This window comes from Ranitomeya variabilis, chromosome 5 (genome assembly GCF_051348905.1).
Source record: "Ranitomeya variabilis isolate aRanVar5 chromosome 5, aRanVar5.hap1, whole genome shotgun sequence".
NCBI classification, from domain to species: domain Eukaryota; kingdom Metazoa; phylum Chordata; class Amphibia; order Anura; family Dendrobatidae; genus Ranitomeya; species Ranitomeya variabilis.
This window is the reverse complement of record NC_135236.1, coordinates 653,635,201-653,659,636: the sequence shown is the minus strand read 5'-3', so window position 1 is coordinate 653,659,636 and position 24,436 is coordinate 653,635,201. Positions and strand designations below refer to the sequence as shown.

The 24,436-nt window shown below is 41.3% G+C and overlaps 1 protein-coding gene across 4 annotated transcripts in view; it reads right to left on the bottom strand.

Moving 5' to 3' along the window:
• SGCD (sarcoglycan delta) overlaps positions 1-24,436 on the bottom strand; it is a 589,398-nt gene that overhangs the window by 291,385 nt on the left and 273,577 nt on the right. Inside the window, exon 1 of one of the 4 annotated variants that reach the window (XM_077266422.1) lies at positions 20,127-20,179. The exons of the other annotated variants lie outside the window; for them this stretch is intronic. The gene's annotated coding sequence lies outside the window, so the exon portion shown is untranslated. Of the gene's footprint in view, positions 1-20,126; positions 20,180-24,436 lie in introns of those variants that run through there. 4 annotated transcript variants of the gene reach the window in all.

The following is a 24,436-nucleotide window of genomic DNA, read 5'->3' as shown; positions in this document are numbered from 1 at the left end:
TTTTTATTAAAAAGGTACATGTTTACACTGAACAATCTATTTTATAGGGTATCCTATTAGGAACCCTATCGATGAGCTGTGATCTGTGCGGAAATCTGGCAGTAAGTGTTTCATATAATGGGGAGCACAGTTTGTAGTTATCTGGCAGCTCTAAATAAGGCTACCATGAACTGGCTTGGCACTCGTCACTCCATCTACCAGGTCCATAGCTTGCACGCTTTAACCTCTATAGAGGGATCGGGTCGTACACAGAGAATCCTCAGCTGCTGTCTGGTGGTGCGTGTTGGCAGAAATGGTCAGGTAGCCAAGTCAGAACCAGGAGGGCAGACAAGGTCCAAAAATGTTAGGCAAGAGAATGATCAGTAAACGAGATAAGGTCAGATACAGGAAAATCCAGAAAAAAATAGGAGCAGAAGATCAGCATGTGTGAACCAGGCAAACAGAACTATAACTGGCAGCTTCCGGCAGGATGCAGGGAGTATTAGTAAGGTGTTGTGCTGTCTAACCAGCCAGGGTAGGGACTTTTTTTTTTTTTACACCAGCTGACAGCACATATGCCTATACTGCCAGACTGGATGACACTACAGGTCTCAGCCAATGTAGTCAGTGGCTGGACATAGCCTGTATCAACCAGAGCTTCTGGTCCCAATGTTTTCCCCATCACTTGCACCGCTAGCAGTTTGAATGTGAGGGCACCTGGTGACATCAGAAGCAGGTTCAGGAGGAGATGTGACATTACATTTCTCTGCAGTGACTCCATAGGTAGAAAGAATCATTACATATAGCTCATTATAATCAATGAACTGTATGTGTATAATGTACGGACATGTCAGGTCCTCCAGACATTTTATAGGGTATCTCAACTCTGGCAGATAGATGAGGGTCTTTAACTGGGCATGCTACATTATTTCAGAAAAGAGTCACATTATAAATGTGTCCCTGGCACCCCCAATAAATTGTTGATTTAGGTAAAAGTCAGAACCCTAGCTAATAAAAATAAAACGTTTTGGAAAGTATTTGTAGGACTCGATTGATAGATTTTTGCTTATGCCATTTGTACAGTCCTGGTCAAAAAAATTCAGATCGACACAAATTTTGTTTTTCACACAGTTTTCTACTTCATTGAGTTTAGGCATTTTAGGCAGTTGTTTCTATGGTTACTGAAGTACAATTGTCAGAATTTCATATGTTTTTATGCTTTTATTGACAAATTCATCAAGTTTATGTAAAGACTCGATTTTTACAGTGTTATCCCTTATTTTTCAAGATTTCTGACCTTCATCTTGGCAGCTGGATGTCGGCTTCTGGGTCAAATTCTGACTGATGACAGCCCATTCTTGTCTAATCAATTCTTGGCGTTTATCTGTGTTTTTGTTTGTCCCCCTGATTTTTCAGGATTGTCCACAGGTTTCAATGGCACGGTTGGACTGACCCACTGGAGAACCGGAGGATTCTCTGGTGGGCCCAGGCACTGACACCTGCTGGCATAGAGGGCCGGCATCTGCCTAGAGCCCCTGCTGCTCCAGGGGCCCCCAGCCAGTGGCGTGTCGCTAGTAGTGGCACACCACGCAGCTGCTATGGGGCCCGTAAGTCCGGGGGGCCCGCCCGGTGCCAGTGGAGCAGCAGCGGGTGACATGAGGCAGAAGCCTGCTTCTGCGGCTAAAGCCTGTCCCCACTACTAAAGAGAAATTAATGTTCCCTCTTCCCCATGCCCCCATGGGCGTGGAGAGGAGTGAATATTCATTTCACTTTAATAGCTGCCAGCTGCGGTTAACACTGCTCGCTATCAGGGCCAGCAGACCAGGGCCCCAGCTCACCCAGGGGCCCCCAGCCCACGTGGCCGCTATGGGGCCCATAAGTCAGGGGAGCCTGGCACCAGCGGTGCCCCCAGTGCACGCTGAATTCAATTGTATCGGCTTCATAGATGCCGATACAGTTGAAACATACACTTAGGTAGGAAAAAAGGATCATCCCCGCGCTGCCGTGAGAAGAATTCCAAAAGTTGCAGAGGTTTCAACGTGGTTTACTCTACGCGTTTCAGGGTTCAGGTGAGCCCTTCATCAGGACATATCACAAATATCGTGAAAGCAATAATGGAGGAGAGAGCGTCGGATGACGTTCCCTCCCCCATCATTCCCCTCTGCCTCTGACAATGTGGGTGCGCGATGACGTCACTTCATCGTGTACCTGCTGTGTATCAGGCAGATGACAGTGCAGCTGCTGATACCGGAGCAGAGCTGAGAGCGGTGGGGGAACGAGGAGGAAAGGTGAGTATTGTGTTTGTTTTTTTAATATATATATACATATAAGTGAGTGAGTCCTGGTGACCAAAAGACTGTAGGACTGCGGCGCTGGATTATATTCTATGAAGGGGCTACATTATATTCCATGTGGGGCTGCATTATACTTTATGAGGGTCTAAATAATATTCTGTGGGGCTGCATTATATTCTGGGGGGACTGCATTATACCCTATGAGGGGTGCTGCATTATACCCCTATGAGGAGGCTACCTTATACTCTGAGGGGGGCTACATTATATTCTATGAGGGGGAAGCATTGTACCTTATGAGGGGGTTGCATTATACTCTGAGGAGACTACATTATATTCTGAGGGTGGGCTGCACTATACTATATGAGGAGGGCAGCATTATACCCTATGAGAGGGCTACATTATATTCTATGGGGGGCTGCATTATACCTTACAAGGGGGTTGCATTATTCTCTGAGGGGGCTACATTATATTCTATGATGGAGCTACATTATATTCTATGAGGGAGCTACATTATATTCTATGAGGGAGCTACATTATATTGTATGAGGGGGGCTACATTATATTATATGGGGGGCTGCATTATACTATAGGAGGGCTGCATTATATTCACTCATCTCTTCATGGATCTGCAGCAGCCTTAGGCTTTATCAGTGGTGGTGAGCGCAATTGTACATATCTTCTAACACTGTTACCCAGATAAGACCCTATTTGCACTTTGTCTCCTCTCCAGTTTCTCTCCCTGGATCATTCTTTATCCATGGCATATATATTATTTTCATACCTCAGTTGTAAAAGGTGTGAATCAAAGAGAGGGCTGAATAGGGCAACTTTTTATCTCCATAAAAGAGTCTTCAAAAATTGCAGACTCTCAGCTTTAATTTGATGGTATTCACATTCTAATTTGGAGTAAAGGTATAGGAATTACAGCTCTTTATTATGTAGATGCCTCTTTTTAAATTGACCAAAAGTAGTTGGACAATTAACTCAAAAGCTCTTCAATGTGCTGCCTAGACTATTCCCTCATTATTCCATCAACAATTAAACATATAAAGTCTGGAGCTGATTCCAGGTGTGGTATTTGCATTTGGATGCTGTTGCTGTTAACCCACAACATGCTGTCAAAAAAAATCTCAATGGAAGAGAAACAGACCATCATCAGGCAGAAATAAAAAAAAGAAGAAATACATCAGAGAGATAGGAGAAATGTTAGAAGTGGCCAAATCAACAGTTTGGTATATTCTGCAATGAAAAAAAGGGAAACGCTAGTAAGATTAGAAACTTAAAAGGCCTTGGTGTCCACGGAAGAAAACAGTGGATGACTGCAGAATTCTTCCCATGGTAAAGAAAAACCCCTTCGCATCATCCACCCAAGTGAAAAACACTTTCCATGAAGTTAGTGTTTCAGTATATAAGTCTACCATGAAGATAAGACTTCATGAGAGCAAATACAGAGGGTTCACCACAAGGTGCAAACCATTAATCAGCCTTAAAAATAGAAATGCCAGGTTTGACTTTGCCAAAAAACATCCAAAGAAGCAGCTCAGTTCTGGAAAAGCAAAACTAACACAACCTGTACCAGAATGATGGGAAGAAGAAAGTATGGAGAAAGCTGGAGATGGCTGATGATCCTCAGCACAGCACACTCCCCGTAAAACATGGTGGAGGCCGTGCGATATCATGGGCATGCATGGCTTCCAATGGTGCTGGGTCACTAGTGTTTCCTGATGATGTGACTGAAGACAGAAGCAATCGGATGAATTCTGAAGAGTATGATCAGATTCAATCAAATGCAACAAAGTTGGTTGGACAGTGTTTCACATGACAGATGGACAATGACCCAAAACATACTGCAAAAGCAACTCAGGAGAAGGCAAAGAAGTGTAATATTCTGAAACGGCCGAGTCATCACCAGATTTCAGCCCCATCAAGTCAGAACATAAAGCAGAAATACCCACAAACAAAGCAACAACTGAAGTCATCTGCAATAAAGGCATAACCTAGTGTTTGGTGATGTCCATGGCTTCCAAACTTCATGCTGCCATTGTCTCCAAAGGATTCTCTATAAAGTATTCATAATGAACATTTTATTTATGATAAAATTAAATTTTCCAATTACTCTTGAGCCCCTGAGATGAGGAGGCTTTGTAGAAAAATGGTTGCAATTCCTAAATGTTTCACAGGATAAGATTTGTCAATGTCCAAAGATTTCTGGACCTAATCATACATTGGCTGTATGATATCAGGCATGTATTTTTGACTCAAAATCTGCAGCATTTCAGAAAAAAATAAATACTGTAAAAGCTGCCCGGAAGTGATCCATGTGGGCCCCTGGTGGTTTCTCTCCGCCTGCGCCACTGGAGTAACAAATCTCTCCCTATACACGCATGCAGGGAGACATGTCAAACATATGACTGAAATCATGCAGCCAGTGTCTGATACATGCTGGCCATGGTTCGGGCAGCATATATCAGCTGTCAGGTTCTCTTTAAAGCTCTTTGCACTTGCCTTTTTGGTCGTTCCTTTGGTCTGTTCCATTGTAGGAGCAAACGCAATGTCCAATCAGACATGAAGGAGCCGAATGAGGAAAAGGAAATGGAAAAGTCACCGAGAACGAGAGGGCAAAAGTGGGGGAGAAAAGGATAAGGGAGAAAAGAGAAAAATTTGCCAAATTCTGGTCAAAAATTAGTAAAGGACACGTTTGAGGATGGGGGTGTAAGGACAGACGCAGAAGATTAGGGATGGGCGAGTGAAGAAAGGATAGGGTAATAAATGGTAATTCTAAAAAGTTTAGAAAGTACAAGAAGGGAACATGGAAACCAACACAAGAGACAACCAACGTTAATTGTTTCTATTTCATCAACTTGAGTCGGGAGAGATGGACGTGAGGACAAGTTTGTAGATGAGCTGCTGAAGATTTGATTTTACAGTCTAAAGAAAATGTATTAAGGAAGGATAGTTTGAAGGTCAAGATCAAGGTCAGGGTCAAGCAATAGAATGATGATGGAGAGACGTAAAAGAATTACTAAAAAAAATTGCAACCATATTTGTTCGAAGAGTAAATCCTATAAAACCTTACTTCCAGGACCTACTCCTCTCCCCCCAGACAGTGCTTATTATTTGTGCATACACCTCAGTGGGAGCTGGCGGACTCCCCAGCAAACAATATATAAAGGTAAAAGGAAAAAATGTGATAAATGCGCATTGCTCTGTGCACAAAGCAAGATGCCTTTGAATTAGTGATTACTGTACGACCAAACAGAGCCCCCCTGGGAACCGAAAACCCTCCAGTGAAGAATTTTATACAGAAACTGCTGACTCCACAAGAGGGATTAAGAAAGCGATGACAATAGTGCCGGTATTGAGCATTGGGAAGGAGAGGGGGGTCTTACCAGCTGATTTAACACAGAGAGAAGAAAACACATTAAATATAGAGGTACAGCTGATATTGCATGTACGTTTGGGCAAGAATTAACTGTGCACTGCCCAGTTTGCTGCAATAGACAATAAATGGACAAAAGGGTAAGGTCGCACATCTTAACCATTGAATTCAGGTTTTTCATTTGGCCCCATTGCCCCTCGGTGTTTAACATCTGTCCCCTCGCCCCCGGTTGTTTAAATTGCGGCCCCTCTGCCTCCATTGTATAACTTCCAGCCCCTCATCCCTAGTTTACAGCATCCAGCCCCCTGCCTCCAGTAAATAAACTCTGGCTCCTCACCCCCCATTCTATAACATCCAGCCCTCCGCCCCCAGTACATAACATCCGGCTCCTCACCTCCCGGTGTATAACATCCAGCCCCACGCCTCTCAATGTATAACATCTGTCTCCTCAACTCCTGGTGTATAACATCCAGCCCCTCACCCCCCAGTGTATAATATCCGGCTCCTCACCCCCCAGTGTATAACATCCGGCTCCTCACCCCCTGGTGTATACCATCCAGCCCCTCACCCCTGGTGTATAACATCCAGCCCCTCACCCCGGTGTATAACATCAGACTCCTCACCCCCGGTGTATAACATCCAGTTCCTCACCCCATAGTGTTTAACATCCAGCCCTTCACCCCCGGTATATAACATCCGGCTCCTCACCCCTCGGTGAATAATATCTGGACCCTTGCCCCTGCTGAGAACATGACATTTCTTCACTAATAAATATTCCCAATCATCTCTACCTACTTTCTGATGGACAAGTCTGGGTTTGTTGAAAGCCAAGAGAACATTACTTGCCTGACTTCGTGCCGGCTGCACAGTTTGGTGAAGGGGGGATAATGGTGTTGGGGTGTTTTTCAGGGGTCAGCCTTGGAACTTTAGTTCCAGTTAAGGAAAATCTTAATACTACTGCATACAAGACATTTTAGACAATTATAGCTTCTACCTTTGTGGGAACGGTTCGGGGAAGGCCCTTTTTCTGTTCCTCATAAGGTCCATAAAGACATGGTTGGAGTAGTTTTGTGGAAGAATATGACAGTCCGCACAGAGCTCGGACCTCATCCCCATCCATCACCTTTGGGATGAACTAGAAGGAGATTGTGAGCTCAGCCTCTCCTCCAACATCAGGGTCTGACCTCACAAATGCTCTTCTGGATTAATGGGTTCACAGCTTCTATCTTTGAGGGACCAGTTTGAGGAAATCCATTTTATGTTCCTAGTGACTGTACCCAAGTGCACAAAGCAAAGTCCATAAAAAGTGGAAACTCTTATAGCTGAAAAGAGGAACCAACTCCATATTAATGTCTAAGGATGTAGAATAAGCTCCTGTAGATGTAAAATGTAGCGTCCAAATACTTTTGTCTATATAGAGCATGTCTTTACGGGGGGACTGGTGCCATAACAGCATAAATTAAGATTTATGGGTTGGGTTTTCTCAATGCAACAAGTAAACATTGCCTGGCTTCTGAAACAAGGAGCTCCTTGAGGCTTACCCAGTATGGCATCTGACTGAACTCAGGCAGACAGCTATGGCAGACATTCGAGGGGAATTCTATGGAGCTACTTATGGAAAACTTGTAAGAATTACAGGAATGAATGAGATAAAGAAAAAAAAAAATAAATGGAATATATATAAGTGGCGCTGTCTCTTTTTGATGCTTGGCTCGGGCAAATCAGTGTTAACGCAAGAACCCAGCCACCTCTTGTATGCCATTGGCAGCTATAATGAATGGCCCATGGTGACAACAAAGATCTATTCTGAACCTCATTGTTTCTAACAAACTTGTTAATTTTGATAAACTCCCCCATTAGTATCTGGTGGCAGTATGTTAATGTACTGTCCGCTTTCATTTCCTGCCTCATTTCTATATGTCCTTGGAGCAGAAGCATTAAAGATGTCGTTCCGGCATACCAAGTACTGAACTCATCATTATTAAATCATCCAGCAAGCTTTAAAGGGAACTCAACGCTGGGACATGTTCTGTAGGTTAAAATGCAATTCTACAAAATTTTGTCATTTACCGTACATTGTTTAACAGCAGTTACACCCAAGCCCTGATGATTACGAGGCCTGAATCCCATATCGGTTGGTATTGGGCTTACTAATTTTGCATTAGGGCCCAGGAGCAGTGGCCGCCACACATGTTCCTAGCCTAATGTGGCCGCTAACTTGCCATCAGCACTTTTGGGTACTTCCAGAATCAAGTGCGACCAAACAAGCTTCTGGAGTTTCTAGATCCTTGAGTATGTCACTGGATCCATCACAATGGTGTTGACCGCTCAAAATGAATCTTTGTGAAGAAAGCCACCCCTCATGCTCAGTAGAAAATTTGAAAGGGAACGTTCAGAAAAACTAGAGCAAGATCAAGCCCCGAAGAATGTATTTTACTCTTGAGGACACAGCATGTCCGTTACTTCCACACACAGCCCTTTGATTCCAATTGCAATCGTGTGATACCTCAGATCTCCTGTGGTGGTGATGCAAGGAAACTGAACACCTGACAGCTGATCTCTAGCAGTCCGATCAGTTGACTCTTCTAACAAAAAGGAAAATTCCAAAATGGAAAACTTAAAAGTTCCGTTCACGTTTGTTAGTTCTTTTTTGTTTGGACAGATTCACATACGGTCACATTTCTACATCTGCAAACATATTTTATCAACATGCATTTTCCAGGTGTTGACCTACGTCTGTTTATATTTCGATCTATAAGTTTAACGCAAGTATTATGTCTAATTTTTCTTTATTTTTTTAAACGAAAGTATTTTTTTTCTCTAACTTTTTTTTATTGGTATAGGCAGTCCCATCCCAACCTTCCATCCTTGGACTGTATAGAGAGGTGCAAAGGGGGTGACTAAAGCCGTAGAGCGGCTAAAAGAAGTGGCTCGTCCATTCTTCAGGTGGCACTATTTTCCCTAGTTATTAAAGGGGTTCTCCAGGCATTCAATATTCTTGATCTATCTCACGGACAGATCATCGATATCAGATCAGTGGCAGTCCAACACACATAATGCCAACTGATTAGCTGTAGCCAGCTTCAACAACCAGATGTAAACAATGAATGGAGCTGAACAGGGATCCCGTATTCATAAAAGGGGTTTTCCAGGATGAACAGGAGACCACCTAGTCCATGAAAGGGTTTTCCAGGCTTTCGATATGATTGACCCATCTCAAGGATAGGTCATCGATATTAGATCATGGCGGTCCAACATCCGGCATCCCAACTGATTAGCTGTTACCAGCTCCGACAACCAGATGTAAACAGTGAATGGTGCTGAAAAGCACAGCTTGGTCCAGTGTTATGTGGCCGCTACACTGCGTACTCAGCCGTGCTGTTCTGCTCCATTCACTGTTTCCGTCAGTCCGCTACTGAAGCTGATTAGTAGATGCACTGGGTGTTGAAGGCCTACCGATCTGACATTGATAAACTATACTAACGATAGGTCACACAACATACTTCTCTGAAATCTAACATTTAATTTCCACGTCCTTAAAAAAGGTTCCGTATGCTGGTTTTTTTTGCAGTTTTTGACTGGGTCTTTTCGGCACCTTTCCTATTAATTTTCCTGGAAATGTTTTTTAAACTTTTTTTTATTCCAAGGAATAAAGACGAGATTGAAATTCACCATTTCAACTGAACAAAATAAACTTAAACAAGTACTGTATCCTGAAAAATCAAAAGGGCTAAAGTCTCTCATTGTGGAGAGTGACATGCCTGTTATGCCGGTGTAAGGAGACTTATAGGCCATGCAATGCTCCTCTGGTAAATTAAATATGCACATTGTCTCTTCAGAGAAGAGGAGGACTAGAACTCGAATGTCACCTACTGGAAGTAGTCATCCAAAAAGTCAATATCGACCCTTAACGATCCTTGCCACATGACTTAAGATAAAAGCCAAATCAGAATCTCAATTTGCAGACACGTGTTTTGGAGTGTTGCAAGGTTCATTAAAGAGTCGATATTGCCTTTTAGGATTTCTACTTCCAGTAGGTGACACTACAGTTCTAGTTCTCTTCATTTGCATTTTTAATTTCCCAAAGGATTATTGCATGGCCTTTAAGTCTCCTTAGACTAGTATGGCAAGCATGTTACTCTCCACAAGGAGAGACATTACCCCTTAGTCCCCAGTCAGAGGCCTCTCATACAGCCAAATCAGACCTCATGCTTTGCACTGAGGAGTGGAAAACACCCCAAAACATGTGTGCAAATTCTGGTTTGGTGTTTATCTTAAGTCACGTGGAAAGGTTCCTTAATGCGTAGATAATGACCTTTACGATCTCTACTTCCAGTAGATAGCACTGGAGTTCTAGTCCTCTTCTTTTCTGAAGAGGCAATTTGCAGTGTAAAATCAAGTGATACACAGGGATACATGAGGAACGAGAAATGGCACAGGCACACACTGTGACCATCGTATTGAAATGTTTCACGATTACTTTATGGAGCTGAGGGACCAGATTTACATTATATACAAAGTGGTCAAGGTCAAACCCTGGTGAATGGATTGAGTCACTCGCTAAATCTCACTGCAGGCAAGATGCTCTTTGCCTGCTGGTAGAGAACATTGACACGGACAACTCATGACAAAAAAAAATCAATATATATTAATGGATTCGGAAACTGTACCAAGTGCATTGGGAAAAACATACCTTACATAACACACTTTCATTTCCATTGGAGATTCCAGATGTAAATGGCCAATGTGCCAGAAAAATATAGATAGCATTAGCTAGGACAGAAACGCGTCAGGGTCCCATCACATGGTACAGCCCATTTTGTATTCTGGAAAATCAATTTAACACTACTGAAATATATTTTTCCATTCTGTGACTACACCAGATACACGTGAATGTTGATTAATTTTCATTCAAGTTGCATAAATCTGTCTTTTGGCCTTTACTCCCCTTTGCATATGGAGGAATGCTGTTTATACGAACAAGCAATCAAAACTGGCAAAATAGTAAGTTATCATAACCTCCGGAGAAAAATCCATTATTTCCCGCCATGACCTCCCGCACAAATCAGCATCTGCAGCAGTTTGGGAAAATGTCACCTATGTCCCAGCCCGGGACCGCGGTGCCACAATGAGATTGTATGAAAACAAGTCAAGTTCTCCGGAGCCTGCTAAAAATTCAGACATTCCCTCCCGCGTAAAACAAAGGAGTCCGCGGATGTGAAAATTTCCACAAAAGTAATAAAATTCACATTAATTCTGTGACTGGAGGGACGGGTGCGACGTTATGTTGGCATCGAGTTACTGTAGGCCGTGTACATAGTCACAGTAGCCATGCTCTGCTCCTTGGAAAACAATTGACTTTCGTCTTAAAGAGGTTGTTCACCATCTTTAGACTTTTTTTTTTACTTAAACTCATCTATTTGGGGCTAAAAATCATTTTTGCAATTGGGTTTCATTACAAATTTTGATCCATTTGCTTTCTATATCCTCTGTTTCTTATTGACAACAGAATGCGTTAATTGAGAATCCATCAATCAGCCCACTATGACGGTCTAAGGGCGCAGTCAGTCGGCCATATTAATCAGACCACAATGTATGTAGTGGTCAACGGCTCTCCCGATCCGACAGTGACAGCTTCAAGCCAGACCGTTGTAAAAGAGTCATTAAATGTGGGGGCCATAGTTTACAGTATAGTGGGAACACCTGGTGACAGCCACCCTTTAAAGTGTGGTGCAATTAATTTACTCTTTATGCCATCAAATTCTCTACATTAATGGAAGTTCTCTTCTTTACACAAACCATAATTGTTAGAAAAGTCCAGTCACAATTTGTGCCCCTGCTCAGATCCCAGGTAATTAGCTGTGATCGGCAAGGAATCCTGGAAGTATGTACTCAATTTCCCTACAGTGCCCCCACAGGAGAACTAAAGTATTACACAGTTCCAAACTAATTAAATTGGCAGGATAGGACATGTCCTGCAAAGAGAAAGACGTTCCACATTCTGATCCTGAACACAATTTAGAAATCATAAATGGGTTATATAAATTTGTTTTCTCTAAACTAGGACAATACTTTCAATCCAACACACAAACCTATAAGGATTTTCCCAAGTAATACATTTCTAAAATATATATGGTAGTTAGAATGTGTCATAGAAGGTTAATCAATTGGGACTAATCAATTTAAGTATGACCCCTGGTGATCTATTCTATCGATTTTTTTGGTATGTCATGTTGCGAAATTTCTTTAAAAAAAAAAATTAAAACACCATACATACCGTATCAACGTTTTATTGTCAATTATGGACAGGCACCACCATTCCTTAACAGTCATTCATTCTCGGAAAGTAGGGGACAACGTCGTGGAATATTTTCAGTCGATCAGATACTGATGATACAGGCAGGGGCGTAACTATGCTAGATCCTGAAATTACAGTGGCACCCGACCCCTGGAATTTAGGGAGGCCAAATAGGTTCCTTTGGCTCATATGAGAAGGCCAATGCTATTAAAGACCAGTGATTGTTGGGGGTTCTGTAGGAGATTGTGCATTGGGGCCTAAGATCTTCAATTTTTGCAACTGTTGGCCAGGGATGAGTGAAATCAACACTCTAAATCCAATTTTTTGGGGGTTAATTTTGGCCAAGACAAAGGTTCATGTTATTGGGGCATAGGACGATTATCTTGATCATTTGTCCAACATTTATCTACGGAGATCGCATCTGGAATACAGAAGGAATGCTTCTCTGCCTTTACACATTTTACTGTACAGGATACAGATCTTCCCTTGCATTCATTCTTAACATGTCTTTGCCTATTTTCCCCTCTCTAAATCTTTTTAACTTTGTAAACCGTCCTTTCCAAGTTTCTGGATGGTAGATTCAAATGCAGAGATAAGCAGCTACTATATAATCGGTGAAGGAAGAAGATGTGTGATACACACTAAATCCCAACCTGGTTGTCAGACTGGATTATGGTTGTACAGTCCATTATTTATCTACACTTTCAAATACAAAATGTCCTTTCACCCTTTACTATATCGTTTCAGTTTATATTACAGGAATATTCTGAGTAAATACCATCACTAATGATCCAACTGATCCTGAAGATGAAGAGGAAGCTAAGTTCGGCTTGGTCCGGTTGTCCTATAGACAAAAGAGTGAAGGTTAAACATATGGACCTCCACTCCTTTCATGGTTTCTGGGATCCAGAGTGCTGTTCTCTGGAATGATGAGGATAATTTGGCAGACTGCGAGAACAAAATGTAGCTCCTGTTTGATTACAAGAATGGGGACAGGAAGCACTTAAAGCAAGGCCACCTCAGAAGTCATCAAGAGATTAGTGATACCAAAGTAATTACCTGTCATAGACATAAAACAGGAGGACAACTCCACCAGACAGGGAACATAGAGTTTGTAGCTGGGGCACATCTCCAATAAGAGTTTGAGACTGAAGGAAACATTCTATATACTATTGCAAATGTTCTATACAGTTGGGAAAGGATCTTAAAGTTGAGTTCCTACAGGAGACTGATAATTTGTGCAATACTATAAAAGATTTTTCCCACAGCTCCCGCGAAAGTGTTTTTGACCAAGTTCTTCTTTCCATTTAAGAACAAAAGTGGGTTTAGAGTCCCTCAAACCACCAAGGCCAACATATCTAAGAAATTGTGTGTGTTAGAGACTCAAACAAGAGTTTAGACAAAAGCATAATTATAAGTACTGTATCCAGGCCTCTTAGAACTGTCAACTCTAATTCTAGAAGGTAACACTTCATCTTTGATCCTCGGTATCGAAGAAGTAGGACGTGATAGAAGCAAGAAGGAATTCCCAGTTGTACCCAGTTTTGGATTTTCAGGCAAGGGAGTCAGAAGACTCAGGGAGGAAACCACACCAAAAGGTGTCACAAATCTGTCCCAAATTAAAGAGAGGTTCCATAGGGTCGGAGATAGGTTTAGATTGTGTGTATTTGTCCCTGGATGCAGCCAGAAGACTCCCCGAGCTTAGCTAAAATTAATCCCAAATTCCATCTCCACTCCTAATTTAGTGCGATGGTGGAGTAAATCTAGAACACAATTATATATTTATTTTACTCACTTATGTAGGGCCATCAAATTCCACAGCTCTTTACAGAAATCATCATCAAGGTCCCCATTGGGGCTCACGAGCTACGTTCACTATCAGTATGTCTTTGGAGTATGGGAGTAAACCAGTGAACCCTGAGGAAACCCACGCAAACACAGGAAGAACATACAAACTCCTTACGGATGTTGCCCTCGGCGAGATTCCAGTGCTGCAAAGAAACAGTGGTACCACTGATCCACCATGCTGTCCTTGTACAGTGGCATGCAAAAATTTGGGCACCCCTGGTCAAAATGACTGTTATTGGAACAGTTAAGCAAGTTGAAGATGAAATGATCTCTAAAAGGCCTAAAGTTAAAGATGACACATTTCCTTTGCATTTTCGGCAAAAATATATACCGTATATTTTATATCTTTTAGATTTTAAAAATTACAAAAAATGAAAATGAGCTCATCATTCCATCTTCTATCTGCTTAACTGTTCACAATAACAGGAATTTTGACCAGGTGTGCCCAAACTTTTACATGCCACTGTAGTTGCTTTATGATGAAGGGAAAAATAAAGAAGGCCGGTGCCCCCGTGCGCCTTGGGTCTCGTCTACTTGGAGTATCTTAGCCGTGATTTAGAATTTCTTCAAACAAATGGCAAAACCATTCTATATAGATCACCAAAATAATATTTGGTGAGACGGTGACAAGAGTCTGAAGTGCGTCTAATAATTTGGGTAAGGAGTCCATTTGTACAACATTTATCTTCCCAAACTAAGAAAGTGCCAATTGATTCCATTTTGATTTAGATCAGACTCAATAGAGAGGAACAACGGTTTGTAATTAAGATTGATGATCTCCCTTGGGTCCAAGAGGATTTAACCCCTAAATATATAATGCAGGACCTCTGACATCCGAAAAGGAAAGCTGACTGGAGTCATTATGAGGGAACTGCATACTCTTTAAAATCAATAACCAAAGAATAACCAATAATCAAGGTCTCTCTAGTGGTGGTTTCAGGCAGACAGAAGTTTATTATTTACCTCTGTGTCTATGCAGAGGATTTGGAGCCTTGCATCATAAAAACACCACTTCATCTGTTCTAAAGATGTTACTTGAGTAATCAGAACTGAAAGTTGGACCTAAAAACTACATGGTGTTAATTAATAGACATTTTCTTTAACACTATGAAAGCAACAAGATTTAAGAGAATTTTTCAAGCCTTTTCACCAAGTTTAAGATTCGAACCAGTCTCTACAGATGAGACTGAGCTTAACATTTTTTTAAACATTTTATATGCAGAAAGCATGAAAAATACACAGTATGGTGCAAATGTTTTAGGCAGGTGTGCAAAAAAAAAAATGCTAGAAAATAGGATTGCTTTAAAAAATAGAAGAGATAATACATTATTTTGATCAACTGACAAAATGCAGGACCTTCCACCATGCTTCACTGCTGCCTGCAGACACTCATTATTGTAGATTCAGAGGATTGGCGTGCACTTGGTTGGTTTTCGAGGTGCAGGTGTAACAGGGTACATGACCCCAGAACCTGAGGCAAGAGAAATTCACCACACACTCTTATTTGATTGATGCAAAAAGTTTATTTGTGGGAGCGGTTAAAGACAAAATTTTAACTCTGGGTTTGAGCGACAAAGTTTAGACGTTTCAAACCCACCAGCGTCTATTTTGCTAAGTTGCTGCAAAGAGAGGAGGAAAATATAAGTATAGGTATACATGAATTTAAAAGAAAAAAAACACAATAAACATAATATTATGTTTATTGTTTTTTTTTTAATTTAATGTATACCTGTACTTATATTTTTGTCTAAACTTTGTAGCTCAAACGCGGAGCTATAATTTTGTCTTCACCCGCTCCCACAAAAAACTTTTTACATCAATGAAATAAGAGTGCGAAGAATTTCTCTCAACACTCATTATTGTGCCGATCTCCAGCCCTACAGCGAACAAACTGCCTTTTGTTCTAGCCAAATATTTCACATTTTGACCCATCAGTCCAGAACATTTGCTGCCATATTATTAATCCTCAAGTATGGCATGGATTTTGGCTGCAGTTCTTCAATAAAAAACCACTTCTGGCCAGAATTCTCCCAACAGTAGATGTTGAAACTGCACCCCACTGGTTGGTGACAGTTCTGAGTTGATGGCACTGCTGAACATCCACTGATATCTGTCACATCTGTCAGAGGCTACAGGATCAAAAAGGCTACTTTGTACAGACTTGGCGCAAGCCACTCTATCTTACAGAGGAACCCCCACCTTCATACTTTAACCCCTGTACAGGGATCCCATTTTACAACGGGGTCCACTGAATTGCTTCCACAGAGGGGCTGCTAGATGGAGGAACGAACTAGAGGCAGAAAGGGTGGCCAAACAGGGTTAATGTCAAGAGGTCAAACCAGGGACAAATTCATAAAGCAAACGGGTAGTCAAATGGCAAGCCGAGGTCAAAGAATGGGAATAATCAGGACAAAACACAGGAACACAACACAGAGGTGTAAACCTGGACATCATAACTATTCAGTGGCAGTGAGAATTGTTTCTCAAGGATAATAATGATTCGCCCCAACTAGTGCTGGTAACAGGAAGAAACACAACCTAACAGAACTTAACTCTATGTCTTTGGGACTGGCTAGAGCCCAGAATAAATCAGAGCTACTCAATAGACACTTTGCGTTGGCTGATGAGCGAAGTAGGAGTAAAGTGGAGAGACACTCGTTGTCACAATATCAAAGTGAAGTAAGCGTGATGTACTTGTCATCTGCTGCACTAATTTTCTATGGTTGACCACTGCATCTATGGTCCTCAATGTTGCCCATTGTTTGGTGTTCTCAATCCTGAGAAATACTGGCAGATGCTTATCCATCATACAATACCATCTGGAAGGCATCTGATTGGCTCCTAAATTATTCTGCAGCCAGACAATGACCTCAAACATACAGCCAATGTCATTAAGAATGATCTTCAGTGTAAAGAAGAACAAGGAATCCTGAAAGATATGATATGGCCCCCCCATAGCACTGATGCACAAGTGGCATTCACAAAATATCTGTGGTCAGTTCTCCAAGATGTTTGGAACAACCTCCCTGCCCAGCTCCTTCCCAAACTGTATGACAAGTGTATCTAAAAGGATTGATTCTGTTTTGACGGTAAAGGGCGGCCACACTAAACATTGATTTGATTTAGATTTCTCTGTATTCACTTTGCATTTTGCAAATTGATAAAAATAAACAATTTACACTTTTTATTTTTGAAAGAATTCTTCATTCGCTGCATTTTTTCTACACCTGCCTAAATCTTTTGCACAGCAACGTATCAAATAGAACACAAGAAAACCAAAGATTCAGACACAATGGTAAAATGCAATTGATGTTTCGCTTGGCATGAGGGAATCCAACCTTATAAGGCAAATACAAAACAAAAAAAATGAACGTGAACAAATTAAAAATTAATGAAAAAATTACATTTAAGAAAAGTATGGGCTATAAAACCCGATTCTTCATCTTGTTCTTTGTTTACTGTAATCTTTAAAAGCCAAGAACGCAAGCGTACAGTACATTAGTCTGGAGACAGGGAGCGAATACTCCGGTCTTGATGTAGATGGAGAGAGCTTTCCCAGTGAGCGAAATTGCATTAGCATATCAAAGCTATAAGACAGAAATCCAACAGAGCAATAGACAGAGGTGTAACCCCTTCTGTGCCGGAGGGGCCAAAGCCGGATGTATGAAGTAGTCTTGGGAATCCCTCCCCTGCTTTGAAATCTTAAATATTATCATATGGGAGGAGATTTGTCACATGGAGACCTTTTAATCAGCACGGCACGTTCTAGAAAGCGATCTCCACCAAGAGACAGAGTAATTACTAAGTAGCGTTCTGACACCTATCCGTACAGTTTCGGTATTTAAACAGAACAGATAAAATATGCAAATACTTGTCGGTAGGAGAAATGACGTCCGATACTGCACAAGCCAGGCTTTGAAAATGAGCACACCATGCAATGCAAATTTACTTGCAAATAAATTAGCAGAGCTATTAGAAAATCCATCAATTGTAACACAACATGATTTTCATCAAGCATTAATTAAGAGAGATAGAGATGTATGGAGCAGAAGAGCGAAAAGAATTGAATAGTAATGAAAAAATACAAGTCACAAATAATGTAGATGCAAAATACTAACAAAATGTACAAGATGACTAAATAATTTGCTCCCATTGTTTCAGAGTTGTGAGTAGAGCGCAATTGTGAGATGGTGCTAACTCTTTAATTCTTAACAATACCGTCATGCTGTGATGGTCTTCGTTAAGGAAGGGGGGCCTCTATCTGTCCCTGGAACTGAGACCCTAACTATTCCTGTCCTGGGGTCACTCTTGAAGGTGGAGAGGTCAGAGTCTCCAACCTTACTTTGCTCCTGTTAGACCCTGATCTGTCACCTCTCTCACCCCATGAGGCCTGGGACAGAAATGTAAGGTAAACAAGACACAAAGACAATAACAGGGATAACAGAAAACCTCTATCATACAAATGCACTAACCAACAATAGGGAGGATAGAGACAAGGAAGAATAAACTAAATGGGAACAGGGATCAGGAGATAAACACACAGGTATTACAGCAAACCACAGAACACTGCTACAACAACTCTGCTCCAACCACTTAGCTTTAGCACACAGCACAGGAAGACAAATCTTTCACCGGCAGGGACAAGAAGATCTGACCAGCTTTTATAGGAAGAGGTAATGCCCAAATCAGAAGCAGCTGAAAAAGAACTGCATGTTTCTGACCAGCATAGAAAGGGTAGTTAACCTCTTCGTCACCAGAATAAACTAAATAAATTTAATATAGGACACAAATCACACCATCTCTAAAGAAGACCTGCGATTCATTACCCAACGTGACTGTCTAACTCCAGGTCTTCCAGGTAGACATGACACCCTCGTGACATATACAAGTTGTAGTGGATGTATTTTGGAAATTTAGGGGTCTTAAAGTTCTACCTGCTCTATATGGTGAAAAAGCTTACTTAATATTTGATGATGTCCTGTACATTACTTTCTATTGCAGCCCCCATATGATGTGCTGACATACAGTGTACAAGGATGGAGTTCTCCGAGCTCCATTTAAGAACAGCCGTAATAGATCATTGAAATATAAGTGCTGCTGACCTTTGACTCACACTGCAGAATCTCACAGTATTCTAAATTATGTATAGTTTGCCTGTTTCCTCTGCCTCCTGCTGGTGATAGGCTTCTCCTTGTTAACACTTATAAGCAGGAGCCATAGATAATAAGAGGCTGTATCTCACAGTTCACACTGGAGTCACCATCACTGTGAGTCAAGAGATTTTTATAATTCTGCAGCTAATTGTTGCCTGGACTCATCTATTATACAAATGCAATAATGTAAAACAGAAACTATATCTTCGGCGGCCGGAAGAGATAAACAGAAACAAAGAGGACAGAGCTGGGTGGGGAAGTAGGTGTCTGAAAGCAGGCAGGAAGGATTTGATAGATGATTATGTAATCCTGCAGCTCACGGGAAGTCAGAAACTGACCTCTCGACACAGGAGAACATGTAGTGGACTAGTGGTCAGACTGGAAATCGCATGACATAGCTGCACATAATAAATCAGTCAAAATGTATGAATGAAATGGAATTGTGATGAGACAAATTAAGCAGCTAGCATATTTCTAAAGGGTAAAGCCAAGTTTAAAGCACATCTGTGTCCCAATTCATGACTCCATCTGGGGTTTCTGTGTAAATCCCTAAACAACAGGATTCCGAAGTGCCCATGACCGAGCCATAGACTAAAAGGCAAAAGGAATCCAAAACATTAAAGTGTACTCTGTTTCACCCCCTTCCAACAAAACCACACTATGATAGTATGAGTTCTAATGGAGTTCAAAGTTGTTCTTATAAAAACCTACAACAAAAAACTTTTTTGGGAGCAGATTTTCATCTTTTCCAGCATATTTCTAACATTACATCTGTTTCTCTAAACTTTAGGATATGTTAAGAGTTTTCTTGAAATGGAAAAAATTCAACGAGGGTTTCAAGAGAAAGCCATGTCAAAATTCATGCGGTAGTTGACGAGATTTTTTTAAAGCACTTATTTTTTTACTACACATTTTTCTTTTCAGCCTTTTAAATCGACAGCACCAAGTTTGGAATGGATTTCACAAGGAATCGACATCAAAGAAATATCATGTCACTCCTCTTTTTCCACGGCAAGGTTTTCAAGACATCTTTGGAACAAAAGCTTGCACAAAACTCACTGTACGAACAGAAATGTGGATTTTCCATTGAAATTACTGCGAACGGTATTCAAAGAGTTTTTAAAGTGTTTTTTTTTTTTTTTAAAGTGGATTTTAAGGTAATGGGCACACGATACCTTTTTCAGGTTGGTACGTTAAAAAGAATAAACGTATGCAATGTATAATGGACTTGTGCATATGTTCAATCCTTTGAGCTTCTTTCAGCCGCTTCAAGCCTGCAAAGACACAAAACGGTTAAAAGAAGTGACCTGACCATTCTTCAGGTGGCTTCTGCTTGAAACTGCTCACTATTTTATAAAAATACTGTATTTTTATAAAATAGTGAGCAGTTTCAAGCAGAAGCCACCTGAAGAATGGTCAGGTCACTTCTTTCAACCGTTTTGTGAATGTACAATTTTCATAGTCATGAAAATACAGAAAAGTCTTTAAATGAGGTGTCCAAACTTTTGGTCTGTACCATAAGTTAACAAAAAAAAGTTGAAGCTGCCACAAAAATGTCCCTGGAACTGGGACTCTAATTATCAGAGCCGGCGTCAGCACCCGAGCAAGCACTGGGGCCCTGAGCAGGCAGGGAGGGGGCCCACTTGTCACCCACTTGCTCAGGGACCCGGCTCTTGCGATACTTACCTCTCCCCGTTCCTGCTCTGCGGCATCTTCTGACTCTTACGTTCAGGTCAGACGGCGCTATGATGCCACGTCTGTGCGACCTCTGCCTGAGCAGTCACAGTGCAGAGAGCCGGAAGACACCGAGGCTGAGGAGTCCGGAACGGAGCAGTGGTCAGTGACGAGAGGTGAGTATTTCATTTTTTTAATGTTTGAAGCAATATAAGGGGCAAATTATATAAGGAGCAGTATATATGTAGCATTATATATGGAGCATCATATGGGCCCATCATACACTGGAGCATTATAAATGGGGCCCATTATATATGGAGCATTTTATGGGTCCCTTCATACACTGGAGCATCATATATGGGGCCCATCATATACTGGAGCATCATATGGGGCCCATTATGTATGGAGCATTATATGGGGCCTATTCTGTACAGAGCATTATACTGGACCTATTCTGTATGGAGCATTACACTGTGTGCAGAATTATTAGGCAAGTTGTATTTTGATCACATGATACTTTTTATACATGTTGTCCTACTCCAAGCTGTTCAGGCTTAATAATACTGCACACAGTGTATACGGGGACCATTATGTATGGAGCATTATATGGGGTCCACAATATACTGTATGGAGCATTATAGCATTATATATGACTCATACTGTATGGAGCAATATATGGGGCACAGTATACTGTATGGAGCATTATATGTGGCCCATTATATATGGAGCAATATATGGGGTGCATCATATACTGGAGAATTATATGGAGCCCATTCTTTATGAAGCACTATATGGGGCCCATCATATACTGTATGGAACATTATATGGGACACATTATGTATGGAGCAACATATGGGTACATTATTTTGAATGGAGCATTATATGGGGATCATTATACTGTGTGAAACATTATATGGGGCTCATTATACTGCATAGAACATTATATGGGGTCCATTATTCTGTAAGGAGCACTATATGAGGCTCATTATTCTGTGTGGAGCGCTATGTGGTGCCCATAATACTGTATTGAGGACTATACAGTCTGGTTTCTGAGCTATTGTAGAAACTACAATAGATTTTACTCATGTAATGTAAGAAGTAAGTGGACTATACTTATATTTCTCTGCTGTATCTGTGCATCATGAATCGTGGTATGTGTGAAAGAGGCCCACTGAGCAGAGGCTCTTTCGCCAGGGGCCCACGAAAACCTGGGGCCAGCCCTGCTAATTATCACTGTCCCAGGGGTACTCTTAAAGGTAGAGAGGCCCAAGTCTCCGACCTTACTATGCTCCTGTTAAACCCTGATCTGTCCCCTCCCACACCCCATGAGGTCTGGGACAGAAATGTCATGCATACAAGACACAAAGATAAAACAGGGATAACAGAAAATCTCTATCATACAAAAGCACTTACCAACTATAGGGAAGAGGATAGGGACAGGGAGGAATCAACTAAATCGGAACAGGAACCAGGAGATAAACACACACGTACTATAACAAACCACAGAACACTGCTACAACAACTCCACTCCAACCACTTAGCTTTAGCACACAGCACAGGAAGACAAATCTTTCACCGGCAAAGACAAGATGGTCTGACCAGTTAATAAAGGAAGAGGTAATGACCAGATCAGAAGCAGCTGAAATGGAGCTGCATGTTTCTGACCAACATAGAAAGGGACATTAACCTCTTCAGCTCAAGAAGAAACTCAATTTATTTAATATGGGACACAAATCACACCATCTCTAAAGAAGTCCTGCGATTCATTACCCAACGTGACTGTCTAACTCCAGGTCTTTCAGGGGAACATTCAAAATCGTAGGCACTGCAAATTAGTGGTGCTCAAGTAGGTGCCCAAACCGTGTCAATATTATAGACAGACTTGGCACACAGGATGTAGATGCAGTGAAAATTTAACGAGGTAAAGTACATACAGTAGATGTTTCGGTCTGTTTAAACCTTCATCAATGTACCTCACATGAGTATTTAAGAGTCTCAGGGTCATATAATATGGATATTGGTTCCCTATAGTAATGGATTGATACGAGCGGTGGATACTGCGTCCATGCACCCACCAACGCCTCTTGATTTGGTGTAATTCCCGGCAAAACCGGACAATGTACCTCATGTGAGGTACATTGATGAAGGTCTAAACAGACCGAAACGTCTACTGTATGTACTTTACCTCATTAAATTTTCACTGCATCTACGTCCTGTGTGTGCCAAGTCTATCTATCATACTTTCAGGGGGTCAGGACACCCTCGTGACACCAAGAAAGATGTTTCAGGAAAAACGCCGCAGGAATTGTTCCTGAATTGCAAACTCACCAGGTACACCAGGGTCTAACAGGTTTCGTGTGCACATACGCTTAAGCCGATCAGCTTCAGACACCACGTACAAAACTCAGTGTGACCATATTATAATGGAAAATTCCTAAAGCAGCAATCTAGAGGGTTTCCATCAAACTCATTTGCTGTCTAAGCTCCTTGTACAGAAGTTTCTAGTGATAAATATAATCTGGAAGGAGGAACACGAGACACCGGGCTTCCTGCATACACTTGATATATGGATTTTGACGCTGAATGATTTCTTAATTTAAGGCTCGCGCTATGTAGCGGCACCTTGAAATAAATCAATAAGTCAGATCTGTCATACAGAGTGTAGCGCAGGATTTTAGTTTTTTATTTTCTTAATTTTTTTCGATGCTAGAAAACAAGATCATTGTCTAAATCCAGATTAAAAAAGGGCAAAGTTGAAAGAATAGTGGTGTACATGTGTCAATATGTTCCTCTAAAGGTGGAGAATTGGTTTAGTGGTTACCAATTTATATAAATCGGTTCCTAAGTGTTGCGGACCGCCATACTCCCTATAAGGTCCCTACTGATGTTCTTCAGGCATTGATTTCCTGATTAGCTAATGGTACATTCATGCTTATACACAGTCCCAGTCGGAACAAGAACACTTGTGGTGTACAAAAAGAGATCGGAGATGGGTAGGTAATGTTTCAGGGTCTTCTCATCCAAGTTGAATATAAGGGTCAACTAACAACCCCTTTAATTTAAAAATAAGTGACAAATTCATCCTCGTTTTATCTGTACATAGAGAAAAGAACCTGAAGACCTACCTCTTCCGACAAGCCTACAACCTGCAGTAACCGCCAATCGACCAAACCACTGCACGACCAGCTCTACCCTCACCTACTGTATCCTCACCCATCCCTTGTAGATTGTGAGCCTTCGCGGGCAGGGTCCTCTCTCCTCCTGTACCAGTTATGACTTGTATTGTTCAAGATTATTGTACTTGTTTTTATTATGTATACCCCTCCTCACATGTAAAGCGCCATGGAATAAATGGCGCTATAATAATAAATAATAATAATAGTTATAAATCACATAAAAAAAGGAAAAATTATAGGCGCAAGTGATAGAAACTTAGACCCATACCTATCCATAGAATTTTGCCAATGACAACAAGACCAACTCTTGCATTTTTGAACCTGTTTGCTATGGGCAACACCATTGTTCTCAATTGCACAAATTTTGCCATGTCTACCATAATATGTTATGAAAAGCAAATCATGATTGCCAATGGTACCGATTTTACCTGACCTGAAATACATAAGGGACTGATTTAGGCAATCCTTACCCAAATCTTGCATTTCTGGGTATTTTGAGAGCAGTCCTAGGGTGGGATATAAATGACCTGTTTTTGGCTACATGAATAATTATGAAATAGTATAAATTTTTGTATCCACTCACGACCGACGTCAGATGTTTCTATCATCTGTTGTCACACGAGATTGGCATCCGT